The 14,772-nt window shown below is 35.8% G+C and overlaps 1 protein-coding gene and 1 pseudogene across 1 annotated transcript in view; one reads left to right on the top strand and one right to left on the bottom strand.

The window, feature by feature from the left end:
* ATP10A (ATPase phospholipid transporting 10A (putative)) overlaps positions 1-14,772 on the bottom strand; it is a 262,912-nt gene that overhangs the window by 170,339 nt on the left and 77,801 nt on the right. The gene's annotated exons all lie outside the window — the stretch shown is intronic.
* On the top strand, positions 3,394-3,844 carry LOC140506913 (small ubiquitin-related modifier 2 pseudogene; annotated as a pseudogene).

Here is a 14,772-nt window from a genome sequence, read left to right as displayed (position 1 = left end):
GAGGATCAAGTGGCATAATAATTGTAAACCACTTACCACAGTGCCTAGCACATGGTGAACACTATACGTATATGTTAGCTATTATTATATCAAGTGTAATTATACGGATCTTGAATGAGATCAGTACAGAATGCTACAACTGATTGAATGAAGGGATTTTCTACACAAGATAATTTGGTGATGCATTCAACTGAAATAATGTCATTTGACTGTAATATGTTTTGTTTCATGTTTTAGATACACAATATTGTGTATGTTATTACTGGGTTTTTAAATTTTCTTGTATTGTGAATTTGGGAAATCATTGTACAATGATATAATTGTATCATTGAAAAATTTGATCTGTGAAATTATTATTATTATTTCACCACACTTATGGTGTGGTGAAAGTTTAAGAGATAGACAGGGAGAGGGAGAGGGAGAGGGAGAGGGAGAGGGAGAGCGAGAGAGCGAGAGAGCGAGAGCGAGAGAGCGAGAGAGCGAGAGCAAGAAAGAGAGAGACTTTATAACATTTCCTTATCTATAAACTTCTACTTGAGCAAGGTCATAAAATTTTATAGACCCCTTTGAAAGAACTTGCTAAATGAAATTCTATAATGATGAAATGGTTTACTGAGAAACTGGGTTTTTCTCTTCTATGACACAGACACACTGACAAAGTAGGATGGGAAGACTTACAAGTTTGCTTATAGTATTGAGGTGATTTTATGATGACTTGTGATTCTGAAAGTTATGAAATTATATACCTGAAATAGTATATATTGAATTTACATCCTGAGCCAACTTAGTCTCAATAGACTCCATTTTTACAGATTTTTGCTTTAGGGGGTTAATGTATTAATTATATTTAATATATTTATAATATAATAATATGTAAATAATATATTTAATATTATAATAAATAATATTATATATATATATACATATATATATATATAACCTTAAGAGACTATTAACCTGGAGACTCATGATAAGTAGCCGGTACTTTACTAGGTTTACAGTAAAAAAAACAAAACTGCCACATATTCACTACTGAATTCCAGAATATAATTATTTTTTAAATATCTAGTGACTGATTTTTAACATCAGGATGAGTTTAAACTCAAGAAGATAAAAAAGGGTAAACAGAAATATACTGAACAGTGTACATGTACTGAGAATTCTAGACTTGCAGCTCACAATGTGTGAGAGATAAATGGTTATCCTTATGCCACTGGTGAATACATTGCTGCTGTGTTTACCTTTTATGCAGCATAACAAACAGAATTATACCATGCAATGATTACACAATGAAAGCTTATAAACAAATTTTTGAAGTGAAAAAGCAGGGTGCAGCAATCATGTGGTGGTGATGATTATACAGTGAAATGCAGTACTTTCTCAACCAGAAATTTCCTCACCTGAATAATTCTGAGCCTGGCTATGATACCCTGTGAATAATGTGGAACTTTCAGGAATAATTTGCTGTTAACTATGACTCTTACTTGAAATCAAACAGAGCTAAGGGAGTTTTTCCCCATGTTGTGGCTTATGTCAGGTCAGTCTGTATCCTTGAGGGAACGACATTAACATTATCATAACCATGTCCTTCCTTTTTCCTTTTATATTAAATTTCTAAAACCAGGGCAGATGAACTGTAGAAGTTTTTGTCATTGCAATACAAAATCTATTAATCGATGGATTAATATCAAAACATCTGAGTTACTTTAACAGGGTGGAAGTATGAAAGATCTTACTATTTTAAATCTGAACTTGTGATCAACTCTGTATCCTAAGTAACTAGATACATGAGTTCTTAGGTTTGCTACCCCCTTGCTAATAATTCTATATTCATGTATAAGATTCATTCCTTAGAACATTTCATTCTTTCAGGATGATATAGGGATAATATTTATCCTTCAAAGAAGGGGATAGGATGAAGATGTAAAAGTTTTCAAATTTTACATAGTAAATTTGAGGAAGCAAAAGATTAGACTGTTTCCCCTAAGAACTAGAATACATGCATATACAATTTGGCCTACAAATGTTTCTAATGTGAAATAGACCTTGAGAATATTTTAGTAATAAGTTCTCAAAACCGAATTAAGGATTTTACATATAAAATTGCATGAATAATTATAAAGAAATTTTAAATCCTATGTTGAAGTTTCTGTCTGATAATATTAAGAGGAAGAAGAAGAACTCACTTTATAAGTCAAGCCCTCATGAAAGGTTCTTCCTTCAGCCTATCAATGCCATTGTTGCTATCAGGTACAGGTTTTGAGTAAGGACAGAAAGAGCATGTGGCAGGTTTATATTGAAATTCTCTGAAATTTCAGGTGAACTATGGGTTTCTAATTGAACAGTCCTCTTATAGCTCTATTATTAATAAGTTCAGCTCCATAAAGTCTGAACTGGTTTTCACCACATGAACTAATTACTTGGAAGGCCAAAGTGACTAGATTTTCTTTGTTTTGTTTTATTTTTAACTAAATATACTAAGTCTTATCACTAGTGGGCTTTAGCAGCATTACCTAGATAATCTCTACAGTGAACTGGAATTTAGAGATGATCAAGGAAATACCTCCTCAAAATCACCATGATCCATCCATAGATGTCTGAGAAACACATAGGAGATGCTTGCCAGGACCAGAAGATGGACCCCTAAATCTACAGTTATAATAGATTTCATTATTTTATTTGTTTTGTTAGTTCTATGTTTGTTGAAGACCTGTTACTTGTTCCATAAGCTGCATATAATTTCTGCTTGAACTGATACTGATTTGAGAATTGTTAAAAATAAATTGTGAGACTATTAACAATCTCTAAGGGAAAAATTGTAGCAATGTAACCAAAATGACTCAGTTTTGTAAAGTCTACCATCTTGTCCTTGGTCCTTATCTACCACCTCAAGATCCTACCCTGCCCCCTTTTATGGCCCCACTAGTGTTACAACAACCAATATTCTTACCAAACCATCAAATGTTTTAATTGTATGCCTTTTTGATAACCATGAGATAGCCTGGAACCATCTGGAAAGTGTTGCTTCTTTACCTCTATGTATAAGAAACTCTCTCCCCAACCCCATAATCAGACCCATGAAGACTGCCTAAGCATGCTCAAACTGGGTGCTTGCTATTTGTCAAACCCCATAATAAAGCTATTTTAATTTCACTCCAACTTTGGTGTCTAGATTTGACCCTATATTATAAAACAGACCACCTCCACCACCACCTCCACCACCACCACCACCACCTCCTCCTCCTTCTTCTCTTCCTCTTCCTCACCATCACCACCATCCTCCTCCTCCTCCTCCTGCTCCTGCCGCTGCTGCTTCTCCCCCCGTTCCCTTGGAGCGGACCATCCTGGTGCCTCTTTTGTGAAGCAGCGGCTGGTGAGACCCCCGGACTCGCCATGGCAGACAAGAAGCCGAAGGAAGGAGTCAAGACTGAAAACAACGACCACATTAATTTGAAAGTGGTAGTGCAAGATGGTTCAGTGGTGCAATTTAAGATTAAGAGGCACACACCACTTAGTAAAGTAATGAAAGCCTATTGTGAAGGACAGGGTTTGTCAATAAGGCAGATCAGATTCTGATTTGATGGGCAACCAATCAATGAAACAGACACACCTGCACAGTTGGAAATGGAGGATGAAGATACAATTGATGTATTCCAGCAGCAGACAGGAGGCGCTTACTAAAAAAGAAAATATACAACTGTACTCCAGAACTGTGCTCCCAAGGAAGACAATACATTCACAATTAGAAAACCAAGATTTGGTTCATCCACATCCTGACTACTGCAGTATAGTTTTCTCTCTTCTTTGATTCCCTTCGCCCATTCCTTTATTGTACATAAAGTAACTGGTGTACGTGCGCAGGCATAATGCGTATTTTTTCTTTTAACTAAATGGCTGATGGTATGTTTTGATCAACATCAAATGGAGATGGGGAAGGGAAAAAACAAACTGGTTCTGTGAAAATATCCCTTTTCTCCATTAGTGGCATGCTCATTCAACTTTGATCTTTATATTCCAGTAATTTATTTTGCTCTCACTGTTAAACAACAAAAACAAAAAAAAAACCTACAAAAAAATCCTTGCATACCTTGTTTGATTGGATAATTTCAATGTTTTTCTTTTATCATTGTAAAATCAAGGACGATTTTATAACTTTTTTGTATGTAGCTGTTACATGTAGGGCAATCTCTGTCTCTCAGTAGGGATAAATTACTATAAAGAAATTGATCCTAGATATTTTCCCTTTAAGTCAAACATCTTGTTGTTTAAATAAACTTCCTGTTTAAAAAAATAAAAATAAAAAAATAAAAATAAAAATAAATTAAAAACAGAGAGGAAGGGAAGGGGCTGTTACAGATGTGAAATACTACATGCCATTTCAGATGAGGTCATTGGATTATTTACCTGTCTTAATCTGTTATGAGATCTCTTGCAAAATGGAAATAATCTGTAAATGTTTTTAACATAAAACAAAAAGTAATAATAAAGCTTAACAAAACAAAACAATTGTTGCCCCAATAATCCTGACATAACATTAATTTATAAAAACTCAAAAGACAGATAAAATTTTTATAGATAAAATTTTTTAATAGATACAATTCTGAATACTCATGATATCTAAGAGGTATGGAACAAAAAACTTACAAAATATAGAGACCAAGACAGGAAGATCAAAGGCTACAAGAGTTCTCCTAAGGACGTTTTCAGTAAGCCTATAGAGGATAAGCTTATGTTTAACACTATTAATAGAGGTACCTAGGCAGCAGAGTGGGTACCATAAGCACTAGATTTGGCGTCTGCACTAGTTAGCTGTCTGACCCTTGAGAAGTCACTTCACCTTTCACAGCATAATTTCTTCATCTGCCAAATGGGGATAATAATAGCATCTCCCAGAATTTTTGTGAGGATCAAATGAGATAACAGTTCTTGGTAAACCTTCAAGAGATATATAAATGCTAGTCAATAATATTGTATTTCATCTACAAGTAGTCATTTTATTCACTTGACAATAGCCTGCAAATAATTTATTCTACAGGAATAGTGATAGTATTTATACATATTATTTATTCTACAGGAATAGTAGCAGGATAGTGATTTTTCCCCAGGACTGTTTATATCTGATCCCCATGGAAAAAGATGAGAACAAGATAACAGCAGTAACAATTCCTCTTGCCCAAGGAAGAACAAGGAAATGAAAGATTCTACCCAGCAATCCTCCTTTGGTTGGGTTCTGCACTATAAAAAAAAATATATCCCCTCAGGACCAGTCTTCTAGTGATGAGGCTCTGTGAACTTTTAGAGAAAGGAAAGCTCCTATTATATGCCAGGAACCATGCTAAGTGTTTATCATATATTATTTTCTTTTATCCTCCTAACAAGCATGGGCTTGTTAGGGATGGTGCTATGGGCAGGTGCTATGATTATTATTATTCCAATATACTATTAGGGAAACTGAGGCAGAGGTAAGTAATTTGTCCAGTGTTACACAGCTAGGAAATGTCTGAGCCTGGATTTGAATTTGAAATGAGCCCAATGCACTCTATGGTGTGTCATCAAATTCATGGGCTTCATGTCACAGGCTTCATGGGAAGCCTGGTAATTAGACAGCATGCATGGTGTTATCTTCAAGAGCCCAGAGTAACTTTTGTGTCTTGCTATCACATCAGAGAAAAAGACTTTAGTGGAGTTCTGGTGGAATTCCTTTGGTACACAGAAGAAACACCTTGCTTTTAAAGTTCTATTTAGCGACATTTTCTAGGAAAAAACTTTCAAACTCACACTAGCTTGATTAGGATAAAAAAAATTGAAAATGATGGTTAAGTAACATGCAAATTCTGATCTGTATAAAATACACCAACAGTTTTGAAATGAATTAAATGCAAGCAAAAATACTTAGGCACATATGTAATTTTTAAACAATTCCCTAAGACTTATCCAATCACAACTGATGATTTTAGCTGATTTTTAATACCTAGGATGTGGTCTTGCTACTATAACAATTGGAAAGGCATACTCTAGAATAGTTTCCCATCTGGCTTTACTCCAGATAGACATACTTGTCACCACATAACAATAAATCTAACGCAGGACAAGGGACTATTATTCCTCACTTTGGCTAGGAAGTATCTATTGTTCTAAAATGACTTCAGTAACTGACAATTTAGTAAAATGGGAAAAAAATTGTTTCAGAAAGGGAGTGACAAATTATTCAAATTGTGGCCAACCTTCACTAGTTGGGGTTGGAATTAATGGAATGTGAAAATGTTGATATTACCTCTTACCGTTTTCCCTGGGATGAACACCCTGACACTGCCCCTCCTCAGATTCTTTCACTTTATTTTCTCTCTTTTCTTCTACTAGGTGTAATCTTTCCTTCACATCATAGAAACTCCCTAGTTCTGTATTGTTAGAAGAAGAGACTATGAGATACGCTTTCTTACATTTTCTCCATTCCAATATTATAAAGTCTTTTCCCCTATTTTCTGGCTCTCATCCTCATTCCTGTCAATTCTTTTCCAAATCCATTATCTTGTAGAACTGAACTGTGGAATGGTCCAGGTAGAAATTTCAAAACATCCTGAGTGGACTCAGGAGTGAAGACTGAGCATAATTTTTTTCTTTTAAAATTTTTCTCATTCACTTTTTCAAAACATGGTCCATGTGGAAATATATTTTTGCATAATTTCATATGTATAATGAGATAATGAGTATCATATGTATGCCTTATCAATGTTTGGGGGTGGGGGTTTCCACTAGAGGGAGAAAATTTGGAATTAAAAATTAAAGTTAAAAAAAAAAACAACCCAACACAACAAGAAGCTGGTGTCAATCACTTCAACTTCACGTCAGCTAACTAGTTTGAGCCTAGAGGGATAGACAGAGATGCTACATTCTCCCTACATCTTATAAAAAATTCATTCTATGCCAGTTTGTGTTAGAGATCCCTGCTTTCCCAGGTAGGCAAGCAGAAATGATCAATGAATCCCTAGTTAATGGGGATTTAAAAACAGACTCCTCTAATTGTCCCTCAATGCCCATCACAGTGAACTTTCCAGATTGAATTCATTATTACTCTCCCTCACCTACTGTCTGTTGCACACTAATCCACCTAGATATTACTCCTAGCATACGATATCCCATTGCCCTCCTCTATCCTTTATTTGAAAAGGCATTCCCCTCCTTACCTTTACCCATGAGAACCACTAAGCTCTTTTAGAGCCCCCACAAATCCCATCTCCTACGTGAAGCCATACCTGATTACTGCAGGTGTTAGTACTGTCCTCTACTTACCCCCTTTCATATTACTTTGCATTTCCTTTGTATAGATTTTTTAAAATGTACTTTTCTGTATTCATGTTGTTTCTTCCCTCCCCCAGGTTATAAACACATAAAGCAAAAGCAAGGGCTTTTACCTGAACCATGAACTCATTTAAAAACCAACAACAACTTGATAAATGTATTTCAGTGTAATTGGCTTATTTTTAATTCTAGTATGTCTTTTGTTATGCACAGGTAAGCAGTACAGGAGACCAAATTTCAGTGGATACAGTGCCAGACCCGAAGTTAGGAAGACTCATCTTCCCAAGTTCAAATCCAGTCTCACTCACTAGCTGTGTGACCCTGGGCAAATCACTTAACCTTGTTTACTTCAGTTCCTCATCTGTAAAATGGGCTGGAGAATGAAATGGCAAAGCACTTTAGTATTTTTACCAAGAAAACCTCCAATGGGGTCACAAAGAGTTGGACATGACTGAAAAAGAATAACAAATATCTTTTGTTTATTTAAAAACATTATTCTTCACCAGGATCAAAAAAGGAGTCCATCACATACACACACACACACACACACACACACACACACACACACAAAACAAAACAAAACGTGAAGAAGCCCTAACTTAAAGGGATTGTTGCTTCGATCTGGTTTTGTATCCATTATGCTAGTTCTTGGCATAATGTTTGGACATGGTAAGTGGATGATTAATAAATGCTTAGTGAATGAATGAATAGTAGCATTCTCTCCAAAATGTCCCAGGAACAAGAGAAGGAGGGTAGTTGCTGCTGCCATGTTACTGCAGAGACAGCAATGAGAAATTCAGTTCTAGCACTAAATTCTCAGAGGCCTAATGGCTTTATAATGTTAAAAAAAATCTATTTTCTAGAGGAGAACTTCTGACTTCTGCTTTGGGTCAGAATACCTAGGTTTGACTTTTGGCTATTTTGGGCAGGTCACAACCTCTTAGCCTTAGTTTCTTCATCTGTGAAATGAGAAGACTGGATGAAGTGTTTCAAAGGTCCTTCCACAGCTTGAAATCTTGTGATGTGATAGAATTATTTTAATTCAAATAAACAGTTAAGCATGAGGAAAGAGTTATATATAAAATAAGAGGTTCATAGCTATATTATGTATTTCATCATAAAATAACTTCAAGAAAATGATCATTTAAAAGTTTGCCTCATCCAAGAATCTAAGATATAAGTCTATCTTGCTTTAAGAGTTACAAAACCTGAGGTTCTCAAAGTCTTTCACATTTCATCTAATCCCTTTCATTTATAGGCATTGCAACCTAAGGGCAATTCTTCTAATGTAGCATGATCACGGATACCTAGTCAATGGTTACTATCCTTTATACAGTGAAGCTAGCCTCAAATTCATCTTCATTAAACCCAAGATAAAATGCCTCAGAACTGACATTTTGTGAGCTTTCTTTCTAAAAAATTTTCTTGTAGAATCTTAGGATTCCAGTTCTAACCTTTGCCATTTGTTTCAAAAATAAACATCTCTTTAACAAAGACTATTTCAAAAATTCATGGCTCACATCTCTGGGCCTAATTAGCCCAAACAGTTTATATTAGCATGTTCATTGTTGTTCAGTCCTTTCAGTCCTGACTCTCTCTGACCCCATTTGGGGTTTTCTTAGCAAAGATAGTGGAGTGGTTTGCCATTTCCTTCTCCAGCTCATTTTATAGATGAGGAACTCAGTGAAATGGGGTTAAGTGACTTGCCTAGGGTCACATATAGCTAGTAAGTGTGTGAAGCCAAAGTTGATGTCAGGAAGATGAATCCCGGCTTCAGGTCCAGCACTCTATCCACAGTGTCACTCGACTGCCTTATGTTCGCATTACTCTTCACCACTTACAAAGCACTTTCACATCCAGGTTTTCATTTGAGCTCTCTCTGTTGATGGAATATATATTTATTATGCCCAAGGTCATATATCCCATGTATTAGTAAAGTCATTTTCAAACCCCGAGCATAGCTTTCAGTTCAATAGCTTTTCACCCACACCATGGATGAGACAGAGCATGGAGGAGTTGGGAGAGTTGGGCTTTTGTTCTATATCTGTCATTGCTTAATAAGCTATGGACTATGGGCAAATCACTGGGTTTTCATTTTCTTATCTATCAAAGTAAAGAGTTTGGAGGAGAGGATCTAAAAGAGATTCTCTTTCCTAAAGTCTTGGACTCTCTACCTTTATCTCAGAAGAAAAATAAAATTAAATTATTAAAGGGGGCAAAACCCACCACTCCCACTTCCATGAGCCCTACTCCTCCGTCCTGAGGTGGGGCTCAGGATTTTAGATTGGTTGAAGTGTGTGTTAAATGAAAAATCTAAATGGTAGCACCATTACAAAGTATTCAAAAGACTGAAAAACAACAGACTGCAGGCAGCTTATTTACTGTTCCCTCCAAAAGTATTTGAAAGAACATCAAAAAACAGCGTAAGGCACTGGAAAGTTTCGAATCAATAGGAAAATAACAACAATTTCTGGACAAAGTGCCAGATTCCTATCTGCTGAAACAACTTCCAGGTCTCCACACACAAAGTGAACTGAATGCTCTTCAACGAACCACAAAACAAAACAAGTAACTTTCTCCAGATAATTTGAGCAAAAAAATCTTTGTGCTGAACTTTTTGGATAATTCTGGCAACCATCATCCTCTCAAAATCCTCCAACATCATGTTTCCAAAAACACAACAATGCATCTTCCTTGTGCCTGAATTGGTCAAAGAGCAGGACTTCACTGAGTTGAGATACTCAATTAACTGTAACAACATGGTGTTGTATATAGATTAGAGAACCTGAAGTCCGAAAACGAGTTCAAATCCAGCACTGACTTAACTGTGTGACCCTGGGCAAGTCACTTAACTTTTGCTTGCTTCAGTTTCTTTCTCTATAAAATGGGGATCATGATAGCACCTACCTCATAGGGTGATTATGAAAATCAAATTATATTCATATTTGTGAAGTGTTTAACAAAACATAAAAGTACTTTATAAATGTCAGTTATTATTATTAACTTTATATACTTCACTTTGGTTATGATAGCTTGTCAACTTCTCGTTTCTCTCTAAATATTCTAATCAGAAAGTGACGTCTGCCTCTATCTGTAAATGATAAGCAGTTCAAAAGATCAGTCAGGTAAACATTTATTAAGAGTTACAGTGCACTAAGCACTGTACTACATGTTGGGGATACAATGAAAGGCAAAAGACAGTCCCTGCTCTCAAGCTGCTCAAAGCTTAATAGGTGACTGGAGGTGCTAATTAGTGAAATCCTCCAGAAAAAATGCTCACTGAGCCTGGAATTTTCCATAAACTTATCATACTAGTTCCTTAAAAAATATTTATTCATTAGTATATGTCAACTCAAATTATGCGATTTATAAATCCACAACAAGGTGGAGGATTCAGTAAACATCTTCTTGACATACAAAGAAATATCCATTGTAAGAAAGAATTTATTCATTAATAAATAAAAATAATTAGCCTCAATTTTGAATTAAACAATTCCTTTCATCATACAGGCTGTCCCCAAAATTTTAATGCAGTGGTTTTAAGCTTTACCAGCTATAATAGTATTAATAAGCTTTAATAACTTAAAACCACCTCACTAAGACTTTTGAGACACCCTGTATATTGCCCTTCTCTGAGTTCTGAACATCTGAGTTAAAAATACACACAAGTGACTGGTTGTAAACAGTTTCCTCTTCCTTCACTTTGGCAACAGTACTTTCTTATCCTTTTCCCTTTCCCTCTGAAAGCAAGCAACCTATTCAGTAAATTCCATTGGCCCCTAACACCTCTGGGATCAAATATAAAATCCTCTAATTGGTATCAAAGACCTCTGCTATCTGTCTCTCCACACACATCTTTTCAGTCTTTTTAGAATTTGTGCTCCCACCCAGCCCCTAACATACCCTTTGATCCAGTGACTCTGGCCTCCTTCCTTTTCCTCAAACAAGATTTCTCAGCTCTAGGCATTTTAACTGGCTGTCCCCATGTATGAAACTCTCTCTCCCTCATCTTTGCCTTCAGGCTTCCTTAGTTTCCTTTAAGTCTCAACTTAAATCTCACCTTCTACAGGAATTCTTTCCTGATCCCTCTTAATTCCAGTGCCTTCCCTCTTATTATCTCAAATTTAATCCATATATGTCTTGTTTCTACGAAATTGTTTGCCCATAGTCTCCCCTGTGGGATCGTAAGTTCTTTTCCTCAGGAACAGGGACTTCTATCTTTCTTTGTATTCCCAGCACTTGGCATAGTACCTGGCCCACAATAGGCACTTAATAAATTTGGACTGAACCAGGCTGTCCTGGGATATACTGGATTGTTGTGGGAACTAACATGTCTCTTTCCCTTATACCTATAATTCCTTCCTGAGTTCTCCCCTATCCCGGGATTCTGCACATCACTGCTTCCCATTTTTCTTCTATTTCTTATGACTTTGGCAATTCATCTGTTTCTTCTTCAGTCTTTCTTGAACACACACACACACACACACACACACAATACACATACTATTTAAACTATCTTAATTCTCCTTTTCCATTTTCTAGCCTTTGCACAGTTACCAAACCTTCATTCTATTTTTGAAGCATAAAATTATCCTCATCATAAATGGCATGGAGAATAGTGCTGTTGGGAACCCTATACTGGAGAAGAGGTAGCCCATACATTTCTGAAGTATTTTTTTAAAAAGTTACTTAAGTTTTTAAGTACTTACTTAAGTACTTTAAAAAGTTCTTTTAAAAAACTACTATTATTTTCCAAGGATGCAAAGGTCTCCACTATAACTTCATCTATTAAATCTGTTTTCCCCTAAGACTTAACATTCAAAAATCAATAAAAATTTTTTTGATTTTATTTTTAAAAGCTTCTTTGAATTACTAATATTATCATGCTAGTAACTCTATTTTTAAATGTCTTAACATACTTGTATTTATTTTATCGAATAGAACCAAAGACATCATGGATTGATCAACAACGCAATCATTTTATGAAGTTTAAAAGGATGATTCCATATTTGTTGTTTATTTTTTTTTAAAAACTGCTGACATTGCTGATGTCCAGAACTTCAACCACATTACGGATTGATTGGGCTTTTGGAGGTAGCTGGTAACGACCATTTATAATGTTATTTTTTAATGGGAAGGGTGCATTCTGAATTTCAAATAGGCAGCTTATAAAGGAATCCAACCCATTCACCAGTTGGAGATTGCTATATGATTGACATTCAGGTCTACATAACTGCAACTTTCTGCATCATTTGCCTGCCTTATTCTGATAACTGGGAATAAAGCAATAATTTTGGAAGATAAGAACATAAAATCATTCATGGAGGCCACTTATAAATATTGACAAATCACTAAGTTACTCAGGTTAGTAATCGCTAATAAATGTGTATTGGGTACCTACACTTTCTGTGGCATGATAATAAATAGGGTTTCATTATACAATGTACTGGACTGATTTCACATTTACCTCTCCTTTTACCTCACCATGAAAATTCTCAGCAACAGAGAGTATTCATGTCAGCTCTGACTTCAGAATGACCTTGCTGATGAAATATTGTCAAGGACTTATTCATTTCAAAGCTTGTTCTGAGGATGTAAAAGGTCCCTGGGAGCAGGGACTGGTTTGAAGGAAAAACAAAGGGAGGAGGAACTGAAGGAAATCACTGAATGGGACAACTCTTTGTCAAGGATAACAGAAAGCTAACTCCTAAAATTACATCTATGTCTATACTGGATATGTAATTAGCCACCAAACATCTAGACAGGCACTCTGAGAGACTTCATGACATAGTGGGTAGACTGATGGGCTCAGTCAAGCACCTCCCGAGTTAGAATCTTGCCTTGGACATTTATTAGTTGTGAGATGCTGGGGAAATGACTTAACTTTTCTCAGTGTGTTTCCTAATCTACACCAGGAAGAGTCATAGCACTTACATCAAAGTATTCCAGTGAGGATCAAATGAGATATTTGCAAAATGTTTTTTGTGTGATAGGATCACTACCTATCAGAGCTGCCCATTGCATCCTCCCTCTCCCCCCAGTATGGGTTAATTTAGTTTTTCTTTGTCACTGGGACTTCACTGGACCAAGGAACTAAGCTTCAAGCTGAGCCTATCTTGATTGGATTTCCTGACCCTATTGATGTGACTTCTTGGTCACCTAGATGCATAAAAGGCCCACCAAAATGAATTGGTGCTGCTTTGATCAAACAATTTTCCACTGGGAGATGAAGGGGAACATGTCTACCCAAGCTCAGTGCTGGAGCAGTCTTGTTGGATGTCACTTCTGTTCTGTGGCTAAGTGAAACTCTTTTTTTGATACTGTAGAATGATGTCCATGAGGCCTCATTTTGTTCATACACCTGCACTAACAAACCTGAACTAATAGGGAAGCACTCTGAGTCAGGTCCACACATAATACTTTGCTGACCTTAAAGTATTAAATGTTAACCATTATTATTGTTATTATTAGATCATAGACAAGGCAACCTCTGTATCTCTACTACCTGGTCAAAGATAAGACTGATTGTAACCACCATTAAATATTTTAGTAGGGACAACAATTTCAACAGAACAGGAAAAAATGCAGCAGTTTTTGCAATGCGCAATTAAAACTCAGTCCTCTATACAACTTTGTTTAGTGCTCTATAACATCAGACCTTTAAAAATATCTAAGTTCTAAAAATTTTAAATTCCAGGTCTCACAAGTTTCTATCCAGTTTAAGATATCTAGTTTAACCAAAATTAAAATTATACCATTAGCCATCTGAAATTGTTTTGTAACAATCCCAAGGCAGATTATTTTGCAGTTGATAAATGGGAAAAAGATTTGTTCAAGAAGTTTCTAAGGAAAAAAATCAAAGTAAGAAATAGCTATATGAAAAAATGCTTTAAATCAATAATAATTAGAGAAATGTAAATTCAAGCAACTCTAGAAATCTATATGTAGAGGTAGATTCTTTTAGTGTCTACCTCACACTCATCAGAGTAGCAAAACTGACAGAAAATAGTAAAATGGCAAATGTTGAAAGGATTGTAGGGAAAGTCGTGATTCAGTCTAGTCTTCTGAGAAAGCAATTTGAAAAAATGCCCAAGACATTATTAAATTCTGACCACTCCCTGACTCACCTATACTATTCCTAAGTCTATACCTCAAGGAGATCAAAGAAAGAGGAAAGGAACCACGTGAACAAAAATATTTATAGTAACTCTTTTTGTCATGGTCCACCAAGTGGAAAATGACTGAAAAAATTACTGTATGTAAATGTAATGGTATATTATTATATGGTATTGTAGGATAAAGGATAATAATGGAGATATGTTCAGAGAAATTTAGGAAAAACATATACGAACATGGGCGGAGTAAACTATACCAACAACCTTGTAAAGACAACTTTGAAAGTCTTAAGAATCGTGATGAACTCAATGACCAACTACGATTTCAGAAGTGTGATGGCAAAACATGCTACCTACC

Source organism: Notamacropus eugenii, chromosome 5, assembly GCF_028372415.1.
Source record: "Notamacropus eugenii isolate mMacEug1 chromosome 5, mMacEug1.pri_v2, whole genome shotgun sequence".
Classification (NCBI taxonomy): Eukaryota; Metazoa; Chordata; class Mammalia; order Diprotodontia; family Macropodidae; genus Notamacropus; species Notamacropus eugenii.
Note: the sequence above shows the minus strand (reverse complement) of the source record. Positions and strands in the feature narration are given on the sequence as shown.